General features: G+C 45.5%; 1 long non-coding RNA gene across 1 annotated transcript in view; it reads right to left on the bottom strand.

The window, feature by feature from the left end:
- Nucleotides 1-2,843: 2,843 nt before the first annotated feature.
- LOC127935636 (uncharacterized) overlaps nt 2,844-10,640 on the bottom strand; it is a 39,254-nt gene continuing 31,457 nt past the window's right edge. Inside the window, exon 2 of the long non-coding RNA XR_008148139.1 lies at nt 2,844-3,130. This is a non-coding gene — a long non-coding RNA (uncharacterized LOC127935636). The remainder of the gene's footprint in view (nt 3,131-10,640) is intronic.

The raw sequence follows: 10,640 nt of genomic DNA, 5'->3' as shown, positions 1-10,640 counted from the left end.
AGATGCACGACTGACACGAGTGGAATGACATAACCTACCCAATCTCACACCGAGAACTCCTACGGGTAGCCGGGTCAGCGGCGGGGACACGGCCAGCCCCTCCTACGATCACGAGCCCATGCAGGTAGGGCGCACTCGGCTTTCCCAGGAGGAGAAGGAGAGGCGGATATCCCTGGGCCTTTGCCTCTACTGCGGTGGAACCGGTCATCACTCCTACATCTGTCTGGTAAAAGGCCAAGCCCGGTAATAAGTATGAGGCTACTATCAGGTGGGAACTCTGCCGAGAAGACCTCATCATCATCTACGCTCCTCCCGGTAAGATTGAGATGGTCAGCACGATTTCACGACTGTCAAGCACTTCTTGACTCCGGGGCTGACGGTTATTTCATGGACCATGCACTTGCACACTAACTTCAAATTCCCCTCAGACCCCTCACTCACCAGATGACGGTTCACGCCCTCAATGAACAAAGACTGCCAGTCATCTCACTCACCACTGGAAACATTACCCACATCACATCATGCAATCTCATTCTATATACTAGACTCTCCTCTTGCACCCGTAGTTCTTGGTCACCCCTGGCTCCTCGATCACAACCCCAAAGTGGACTGGCAACTTCATTCCATACTGGAGTAACAAATGTCATGAGTCTTGTTTAGTGTCTGCTTATCCATCTGTTTCTATGTCTGTGTTTCAGGAGGAAGCAGTGGATTTGTCTAACGTGCCTGTGGAGTACCTCCACCTGAAGGAAGTGTTCAGTAAGTCTCGTGCTGCTTCTCTCCCTCCGCATCGTCCCTATGACTGTGCCATAGATTTACTGTCAGGTAAGTCTCCGCCTAAAGGAAAATTATATTCACTTTCTGTTCCAGAAAGGGAGGCTATGGAGAAATATATTTCTGATTCTCTAGCTTCGGGGTTCATCCGCCCTTCCTCTACTCCAGTGGGGACGGGGTTCTTTTTTTGGGGGAAGAAAGACGGGTCTCTGCGACCTTGTATTGATTACCGGGGACTGAACAACAACACGATAAATATACATACCCTTTGCCGTTGATGTCTTCAGCCTTCGAGAGGTTGCAGGGAGCATCAATCTTCACGAAATTGGACTTATGTAATGCTTATCATTTGGTCCTTATTAGGGAGGGGGATGATTGGAAGACCGCTTTTAACACAACGTTCTGCCTCAGACGGCAAGATGCACCCGTACACTTTTTTTCATACCGATTATCCCCAGTCGAACGTAATTATGATATTGGTGTCTAATTATGAAGAATGACGCCACTGGTTAGAACGCTCGGGGTTCCTTTTAAAGTATGGACCGACCAAAAGAATATAGAATACATTAGAACTGCCAAAAGGTTGAACTCCAGGCAGGCTCGGTGGGCACTTTTTTTTCAGAAGTTTTGATTTTACTCTCTCGTACCGCCCAGGTTCCAAGAACATCAAACCTGATTCATTGTTGCGCATTTTTGACCGTTCCGAACGCCCGTCTACTCCCAAGTGTATTTTACCTGAGACATTAGTGGTCTCCACACTCACATGGGAGGTCGAATCGAAGGTCAAGACGGCCTTAGAAGGGGTAACGCCTCTGCCCGGGTGCCCACCGAATCGATTATTTGTGCCGGAGGGATTACAGTCCAACGTTATTCAGTGGGGGCATTGTTCTAATGTGGCTTGTCATCCAGGAGTTAACATTACTAAATTTTTGGTCAAGAAACGATTCTGGTGGCCACTTATGGCTCGCGACATTCACAGTTTTGTTTTAGCTTGCTCGGTTTGTGCCACTGGTAAGACTTCCAATCGACCCCCTGATGGGTTACTTCAACCGCTGCTTATTCCTTCGAGACATTGGTCCCATATCACACTAGATTTTATTACCGCCCTCCCGCCCTCTCAGGGCAACACGGTAGTTTTGACCGTGGTGGACCGATTCTTGAAGGTGGCCCACTTTATTACCTTGCCCAAATTACCATCAGCCAAGGAGACAGCGTTGACTGTCGTAGAGCACGTCTTTCATTTACATGGCCTCCCCACAGACGTGGTTTCAGACAGGGGACCCCAGTTTGTGTCCAAATTTTGGCATGAGTTTTGTAGATTACTGGGAGCGACTGTAAGTCTATTCTCAGGGTTTCATCCCCAGAGCAATGGTCAAACCAAGATAGCCAACCAAGATTTGGAAAGGGTGTTGCGATGTCTGGTCTCCAAGAATCCTTCCTCCTGGAGCCAACAACTGTCGATGGTGGTACGCCCACAATACATTACCTATATCACATTCCTCTACGTTCAGTCTCTAATAAGCTTGCTCCCAAATTTATTGGTCCGTTCACTGTCACCAAGATCATTAGTCCGGTGGCAGTCCGCCTTAAACTTCCTCCAGCGTACAGGAGAATTCATCCCGCCTTTCATGTATCTAAAATAAAGCCTGTATTTCATTCTTCGATTAATCCGCCTGCCCCGGTCCCCCAAAACCATGCCACGCTCAAAATTGCTTAAATCACCTTTCTTTCCCATTCTGACATTCAGTTTGGAGTTCAGGAGATTAGGCGTTTCTCAATGTCAAGGATACTTCCTTGGTAGGACTGATCCTTCCAAGTTACTTCCTTCAGAGGCTAGGTGAGACTCCTCTTTAGCATACGGAGAACACGTAAATGGAACAGGCTAGCAAGTGCACTGTAACAAGGTTCAACACAGTCTTAATAGGAAGGAAGAAGGCAGGGGTCGGCTTGTTGCTGGGACGCTCGTTTATTCAGCATACAAAAACAAATAACGATGCCCTCTTGGCAAAATCAGCACAATACTGCTCAATCACAGTCAATCACTTTAAGTTCACGGCTTAATCAATCAATCAATCAATCACCTTTATTTATATAGTGCTTTAAACAAAATACATTGCGTCAAAGCACTGAACAACATTCATTAGGAAAACAGTGTCTCAATAATGCAAAATTATAGTTAAAGGCAGTTCATCATTGAATTCAGTTATGTCATCTCTGTTCAGTTGAAATAGTGTCTGTTTTTATTTGCAATCAAGTCAATGATATCGCTGTAGATGAAGTGACCCCAACTAAGCAAGCCAGAGGCGACAGCGGCAAGGAACCGAAACTCCATCGGTGACAGAATGGAGAAAAAAACCTTGGGAGAAACCAGGCTCAGTTGGGGGGTCAGTTCTCCTCTGACCAGACGAAAACCAGTAGTTCTTAAGTTCTTAAGTCTTCCCAGTGCAGCACGAGGTCCCAGCGTCTCTCTCTCTCTCTCTCTCTCTATGTGGTGACTCGGCTTATATCCGGTCTCTCCACGCCAATTACTGCAATCTAACACACATGTTCGTTATTTGCACTTGACCTACATACGCCTCGCTCTGCTCCCTCGTCTCTCTCCCGTTGCAGATTCCGCTAAACCACGCCCCCCTCACCACATACCCCCCTCCTCCTGGAGAGGAAGTCAGCCACAGCCATCTGTACACCCAGCCTGTGGATTACCTGAAATTTAAAAGGTTGTAAAGCAAGATACCACCGGGTGATCCGCGCGTTGGTATCTTTCATTTGGTGGAGCCACTGCAGGGGAGCGCGGTCTGAACAGAGGGTGAACTCCCGCCCCAGGAGGTAATACCGAAGGGTAAGAACAGCCCATCTGATCGCCAGACTTTCTTTTTCTATGGTGCTGTACATCGTCTCTCTCTTAGAGAGCTTCCGACTGATGTACAGCACCGGCCGTTCTTCCCCCTCCACCTCCTGGGACAGGACTGCACCCAACCCTCTGTTCGACGCATCTGTCTGCAAGATAAAGGGGAGAGAAAAGTTAGGAGCATTCAGGAGCGGTCTGCCACACAAAGCAGCCTTTATCTGGGTGAAAGCCTGCTGGCACTGCTCCGTCCACTGGACTGTATCTGGTGCCTCCTTTTTAGTTAAATCAGTCAGCGGGCTAGCAGTATCCAAAAAATTAGGTACAAACCTTCTATAATAACCTGCCAGCCCCAGGAACTGTCTAACCTCCTTTTTGGTCTTAGGCCTTGGACACGTTGCAACTGCTGCAGTCTTATCAATTTGGGGACGCACCTGTCCATGACCCAAGTGGAAACCCAGATATCTCACTTCCACCGCCCAATTGCACACTTCTTCGGATTAGCCGTAAGCCCAGCCCTCCTCAGCGTCTTCAGGACCGCTCGCAAATGCTGCATATGTTGCTGCCAATCCCCACTGTAGATGATGATGTCATCCAGGTAGGCGGCGGCATATGCAGCATGCGGACGGAGACTTCTGTCCATCAGACCCTGAAAAGTGGCTGGAGCCCCGAATAACCCGAACGGAAGAGTAACGAATTGGTGTAAACCGAACGGCGTGGTGAAAGCTGTTTTTTCTTTGGTCATGGGAGACAAGGGGATCTGCCAATAACCCTTAGTTTAGTCCAGCGTCGAGTAAAAGCGAGCAGGGCCTAGTCGATCAAGCAATTCGTCCACCCTGGGCATTGGATATGGGTCGAATTTCGACACAGCATTCACCTTTCTATAATCCACGCAGAACCGCACGGAGCCATCAGTTTTAGGCACTAAGACTATCGGGCTCGCCCAGTCACTGTTGGACTCTTCTATTACTCCCATTTCTAGCATTGCCTCTAACTCCCCCTGAACCACCTTTTTTTTATGTTCAGGTAATCTATACGGCCGGCTGGGAATTACCACGCCCGGCTCGGTCTCAACATGGTGCTGAATGAGATCCGTTCGACCAGGCAGGGGCGAGAACACATCAGCAAAGTCTGCTTGGATGGATTTTATATCAGTGAGCTGTGAGGGCAAGAGGAGGTCTCCTTCAGGGGCCAGAGCAAGAGATTGGGATTTTGAACTCGCTTCTGGACAGAGATCCTCCTCCCGACTCACTACCGTCGCCAGCATCACTGATTCAGCCTCAGACCATTTCTTTAGCAGGTTGAGGTGATATATTTGATGTGCCTCGCCCCTATCCGTTCGAACTACCTCATAGTTAAGATCCCCAACTCACCGCGTTACCTCAAAGGGTCCTTGCCACTTCGCGAGTAATTTTGAACTAGACGTAGGGAGTAATACAAGCACTTTATCTCCCAGTGCAAATTGACGTAGTCTAGCCCCCCTGTTGTTCAACCGACTCTGTTTGTCTTGAGACTGCAACAAATTCTCCGTTGACAGCTGCCCCAACGTGTGGAGTTTTGTTCTCAAGTCCATGACATATTGAATTTCGTTTTTACTATTAGAAGGTCCATCCTCCCAAGTTTCTTTAAGGACGTCGAGGACCCCGCGGGGCTGACGCCCATAAAGAAGCTCAAAGGGGGAAAACCCCATGGACCTCCCGTACAGCGAACAAGAGGGGTTCTAGCCACTTATCCCAATTTTTGGCGTCTTCCTGAACGAACTTACGAATCATGGATTTTAACGTGCAATTAAATCGTTCGACCAGCCCATCTTTTTGTTGGTGATAGACGCTTGTTCGAATCGATCTAATGCCCAATAATTCGTAAAGCTTGCGAATAGTACGTGACATAAACGCCGTGCCCTGATCGGTGAGGATCTCCTTTGGGATCCCCACCCAGGAGATTAATTGAAACAGTGCACTCGCCACACTCTTGGCGGAAATAGAGCGGAGAGGCACTGCTTCAGGATATTGCGTTGCATAGTCCACCAGAACTAATGCAAAGCGATGTCCCCGTGCTGACCGCTCTAATGGCCCAATGAGGTCCATGCCAATTCGTTCGAAGGGGACCTGCATTAATGGTAGTGGGCACAATGGTGCTTTTGGGGTGGCCGGTGGATTCACCAACTGACATTCATGACAAGCCGCGCACCACCTGCGCACATTCTCGTGAATGCCCGGCCAGAAGAAGCGGGCCATGAGACGGTTTAGTGTAGCCGCTAGCCCTAAATGCCCGGCCATTGGATTACAATGAGCCGCCTGGAAAAGCATTTCCCGACGGCTTCTAGGTATCAATAACTGGGTTGTATCTTGCTTTGTCTGGGCGTCGGGGACCCGGATCAACGTCCCCACTTCCATCAACGGACACCTATCAATAAAATGCCCTGGGTCCCCGCAGCACCAACAGGCCGGCCCAGACTTTACCGCCACCCTGGCGGCAGGAAGTAGGTCAAGCGATTGGCGAGGAGAGAGTGGAGAGGGCGTGGCTTGGGGAAAGGATCCCGTGGGCGAACTCCCACCCCTGGGAGAAGCCCTGGGCCCCGCCACTGGTTCGGCCCCGTAACCCGTCCTCCACCTCGGGGCTAGCTTCGGCGGAAGCCCTCCACGGGACATGGGGAGAGGGACAGATTTGGGGAGAGAGAGGGGAGGGGAGGAGAGAGAGGCAGATGGTAAGGGGACCACCATTTGGTCTTCCGCCAGCTGGATGCCCTGGTTCAGTGACGTCGGGCAGTGGCACTGGACCCACTGTGCAGTCTTCCTCGGCAGCTTGGCCACGAACTGCTCCAGTACCACTCGATCGATTACGTCCTCGACGTCGCTACTGTCGGCCATCAACCACTTGCGGCAGGAGTCCCGGAGCTGCTGTGCCATCACGAAGGGACGGCCTGACTCTTCCAGGGTCAGAGTCCTGAACCCCTGGCGATGTAGCTCCAGGGTCTGACCGACCCGCTGGAGGATGGCACGCTTGAGGTCCTGGTAGACCAGGAGGTTTTGGACTTGCAGTTGGTGAGCGGCTACCTGCGCTTCTCCTGACAGCAGGGGAATGAGCCGCAGGGGCCAGTCCGCGGGGGGCCACCCTCGAGCCTCTGCCGACTTCTCGAACAGATCCAGGAAGGCCTCCGGATCATCGTGAGGCCCCATCTTGTTGAGCGGCAGAGGAGATGTACTGTCTTTGGAAGCATTTGTCCTGCTCCTCCTTGATCGCCAGCATGTGTTGGTGTTGTTCCTGATGAAGACCGGCGAGCGACTGGATGATGTCTGCAAATGGCGTACCTGACATAGATTGCATGGCGGCGGTGACCTTCTTCCTTCCCGGGTTTCAGCACCAGTGTAACAAGGTTCAACACAGTCTTAATAGGAAGGAAGAAGGCAGGGGTCGGCTTGTTGCTGGGACGCTCGTTTATTCAGCATACAAAAACAAATAATGATGCCCTCTTGGCAAAATCAGCACAATACTCCTCAATCACAGTCAATCACTTTAAAGTTCACAGCTTAGTCTTCCCAGTGCAGCACGAGGTCCCAGTGTGTCTCTCTCTCTCTCTCTCTCTGTGGTGACTCGGCTTATATCTGGTCTCTCCACGCCAATTACTGCAATCAAACACACGTGTTCGTTATTTGCACTTGACCTACTTACGCCTCGCTCTGCTCCCTCGTCTCTCTCCCATTGCAGATTCCGCTAAACCACGCCCCCCTCGCCACATGCACGTAATTGCGTCATTACGTCAGTGAAAAGGTCCGTTTGAATAACGCTGTGAATGGTATCATTAAATTACTTTGGACAACTTAACTAGTTATTTATAAAAGAAATGCAGTTGACACAACCAATTGTTAAATGACAGGTCCGGTTCAGTTAACCATTTGTATTTGTATAATTTACAATATCAATATGGTAGTAATTTGTACTGGTATTTAAAAGTCAATCTTTACTTATATTTACTAAAGTTATAACAAATGTTTGGTAACGTAAATGAAAACCGTTAATGCTCCGACTACGTTACCGTTCAACATTTTTTAATTTTTGAACTAACGTTAGATAGCAAAGCTGCGCGCATAGGATTGTGGGTGATTTGAGAGCGCGAAGAGCGCAAAGGATACACATATGCATCCTTTCCTGTGTATGGGATATTCTTCGAACGAAGGACTCAGTCCTTGGTTGAAATTCCAAGGATCCTCGACATTGGAACAGTCCTTTGACGGATGTCGATGACTTAGCATCCTCGAAATACTGCCTTCCGAGGATCGGATCAGGTGTACCTAATAATCCTTTAGGTGAGTGTAGATTGTTTACAAGTGTCAAAGGCTTCTATATTTGGTGAATATTTGGTGAATCATTATTAATCTGAAGGAGCTGCAAGAAGGTGTTCCTTCTTGTTTCCCAATCAGTGAATTTTCTGTGACAAAGCAAACTCCAAGTTCAAGGGCAAGACTGAAGAGCTTACAAAGTTTCAGAGTTGGAAACACAAGAAACCAGGCTGGAAAGTTATTGAATCTAGGGCACAGGAATTAAAGAAAGAGGCTCTTTATCGCAAGATGCAGGGCAAGGACCTATTTGTAATGGAAGCTAAGTATCATCCATCATGCAGAAACAACTTCAACACAGAGTACCAAACCCATGAGCGTGGAAGGGAGAGAGGTTCGATATAGAAGCCTTTGACACTTGAAAATGATTTATTGTCCCTGTAAAGCTTTTATAGCAATATTGGTGAATTGCCAATTGTATCCAAAGACAAGTCCTCTAATTTCAATGGAATCTGTTCACAAATATCCCTCATGTGGTATGGTGAACTGACGTCTTCACAGAGTCTCATATCTCATATCCCCCACCCAACTAAGCTACCAACACTGCTAGTCAAGAATACAGATTCGATTTCCGAAAGCCTGTGATTATAGTAAAAACTGTTGAAAAAACATGGGTTATTGGAAATTCAATGCTGATTCATTAAAACACAATGGGTCTCATTCATGAAACATTCGTAAATATACGAGTAAATATCTGAGTGATTTGCGCGTAAAGAGAACTTCCTGAAAACTCTTCTCCTGATTCAACAAAAACTTCGTAAACGTCAGATGTGATAGTGAAATGTTTGTGTATGTAAATGAATTCCAATCAGTCGTAAATGGGACGCGCGTGCACGCTCACTCTCAATTACCATAAATCCCTCCCATTAAATCCGACTGACAACTATATATGAGCATCATATTATGACACCAAATGAAGGATTTCAACATGTCTTCTCAAAAGCGACTGAAAAACAAACATTTCTCAGCTGCAGAAATTGAAATTTTATTATCAGAAGTTCATTCAAAACGCCATTTAATTTTCAAGCGTACATAGTGGCGTATGAGGTCCTGAAAAAGGAAGTTTGGCAGCATATTACAGATCCTATTACTGGCTCTCATAATAAAAGTTAAAAGAAAAACCTTATGTAATTAATATATATAATATTTTTTCAAAATGCTGTGTAAATATGTACCCGATTAAGGTGAATTAAAATGCAGCCGTATTAATGAGCAAAACGTTCAGACGTTAAACGCACTATTTACGCGTGGCTGGGAGCAGGTGTAGATTTCTTTCGTACCAACTAACATTTGGAAAATATGAACGTTTTAATGAATCCGAAAATTTACGCCAAAACCACTTTACATGCGATTTACACAAAAATTTGTTCTGCTCGTGTTTCATGAATGAGACCCATTAACTTTTGCTCACAAAATAAATCCATAATTAATGATATAGCATTGCATAAGGACCTAATCTCATTCATAAGTAAATGGGAATATTTAAAACACAAGATTCTGGAATTTTCTATACAATTTAGTAAAAATTTAAGTAAGGCCAGAACACAAATGGAGTTAGAATTAACAAGATAATTAAACTATTTATGTAATAAAAGTGAAATGGACAATGAAGCTAAATTACAAATTGTATCCTTGCAATCCAAAATGTATGATTTATATACTCAAAAAGCTAAAGGAGCATATGTAAGATATAGAGCAAGATGGATAGAGAAAGGGGAAAAAAGTAATAATTATTTTTGCAGCCTTGAAAAAAGGCGAAAGGAGAAAAATGGCATAAATTCTCTTTATGTGAACGGTATTATAAGTACCAGCAGTAAAATGATTTCCTCAGAGATTTTTCAATTCTATAGTTCTTTATATAGCTCATTCTTTTCTGTGTCAGACTGTAATATTCTCTTTGATAATATACACACTAGCATACCGCAGTTAGACCAGGAATTTAAAGACTTGTGTGAGGCTGACATCAAGATAGAGGAATTAGATAAAGCAATAAATAAATTATCTTCAGGAAAATCTCCAGGTCCTGATGGCCTTACTTCCGATAAATTCTTTAGGGAAGATTTGAGGGAATTATTATGTCAAGCCTTTCTCAAAAGTATCCAAAATAATCTTCAACTACGAAACAAGGTCTAATTACTCTTATCCCAAAACCGGGTAAGAATGCACGACATATACAGTAGATAATCTTCGCCCCATCACTTTGCTCAACTGTGATTAAAAAATTCCAGCTCGTATATTTTCCAGTAGGCTCAAGAAATATATAAATCAAATAATTAGTGAATCACAGTCTGGTTTTATAAAAGTTAGATCAATACATAATAACATCATATTGGTTTTAGATATTTTAGATTATTGTGAATACATTGAGGATGATGGCTATATTCTCTTTTTAGATTTTAAAAAGGCATTTGACACGATTGAACATAATTACATATTTTACTCCCTCTAAAAATTTGATTTTGGCATGAACTGTATTTCTTTTATAAAAATGTTCTATAAAGACATCAATAGTTCTATATCCCATTCATTTTGAACATCCCAGAGATTCAACATTTCACGAGGAATAAGACAAGGATGTCCCATTTCCCCTTTTCTATTTATCTTGGCAATAGAAATGCTTGCTATCTTGATAGATAAAAATAGCAACTTTGATAGACTCAGTGTATTTGGAAGACAAATTGGTA

Source organism: Carassius gibelio, chromosome A19, assembly GCF_023724105.1.
Source record: "Carassius gibelio isolate Cgi1373 ecotype wild population from Czech Republic chromosome A19, carGib1.2-hapl.c, whole genome shotgun sequence".
NCBI classification, from domain to species: domain Eukaryota; kingdom Metazoa; phylum Chordata; class Actinopteri; order Cypriniformes; family Cyprinidae; genus Carassius; species Carassius gibelio.
This window is presented reverse-complemented; position numbering and strand designations above follow the sequence as displayed.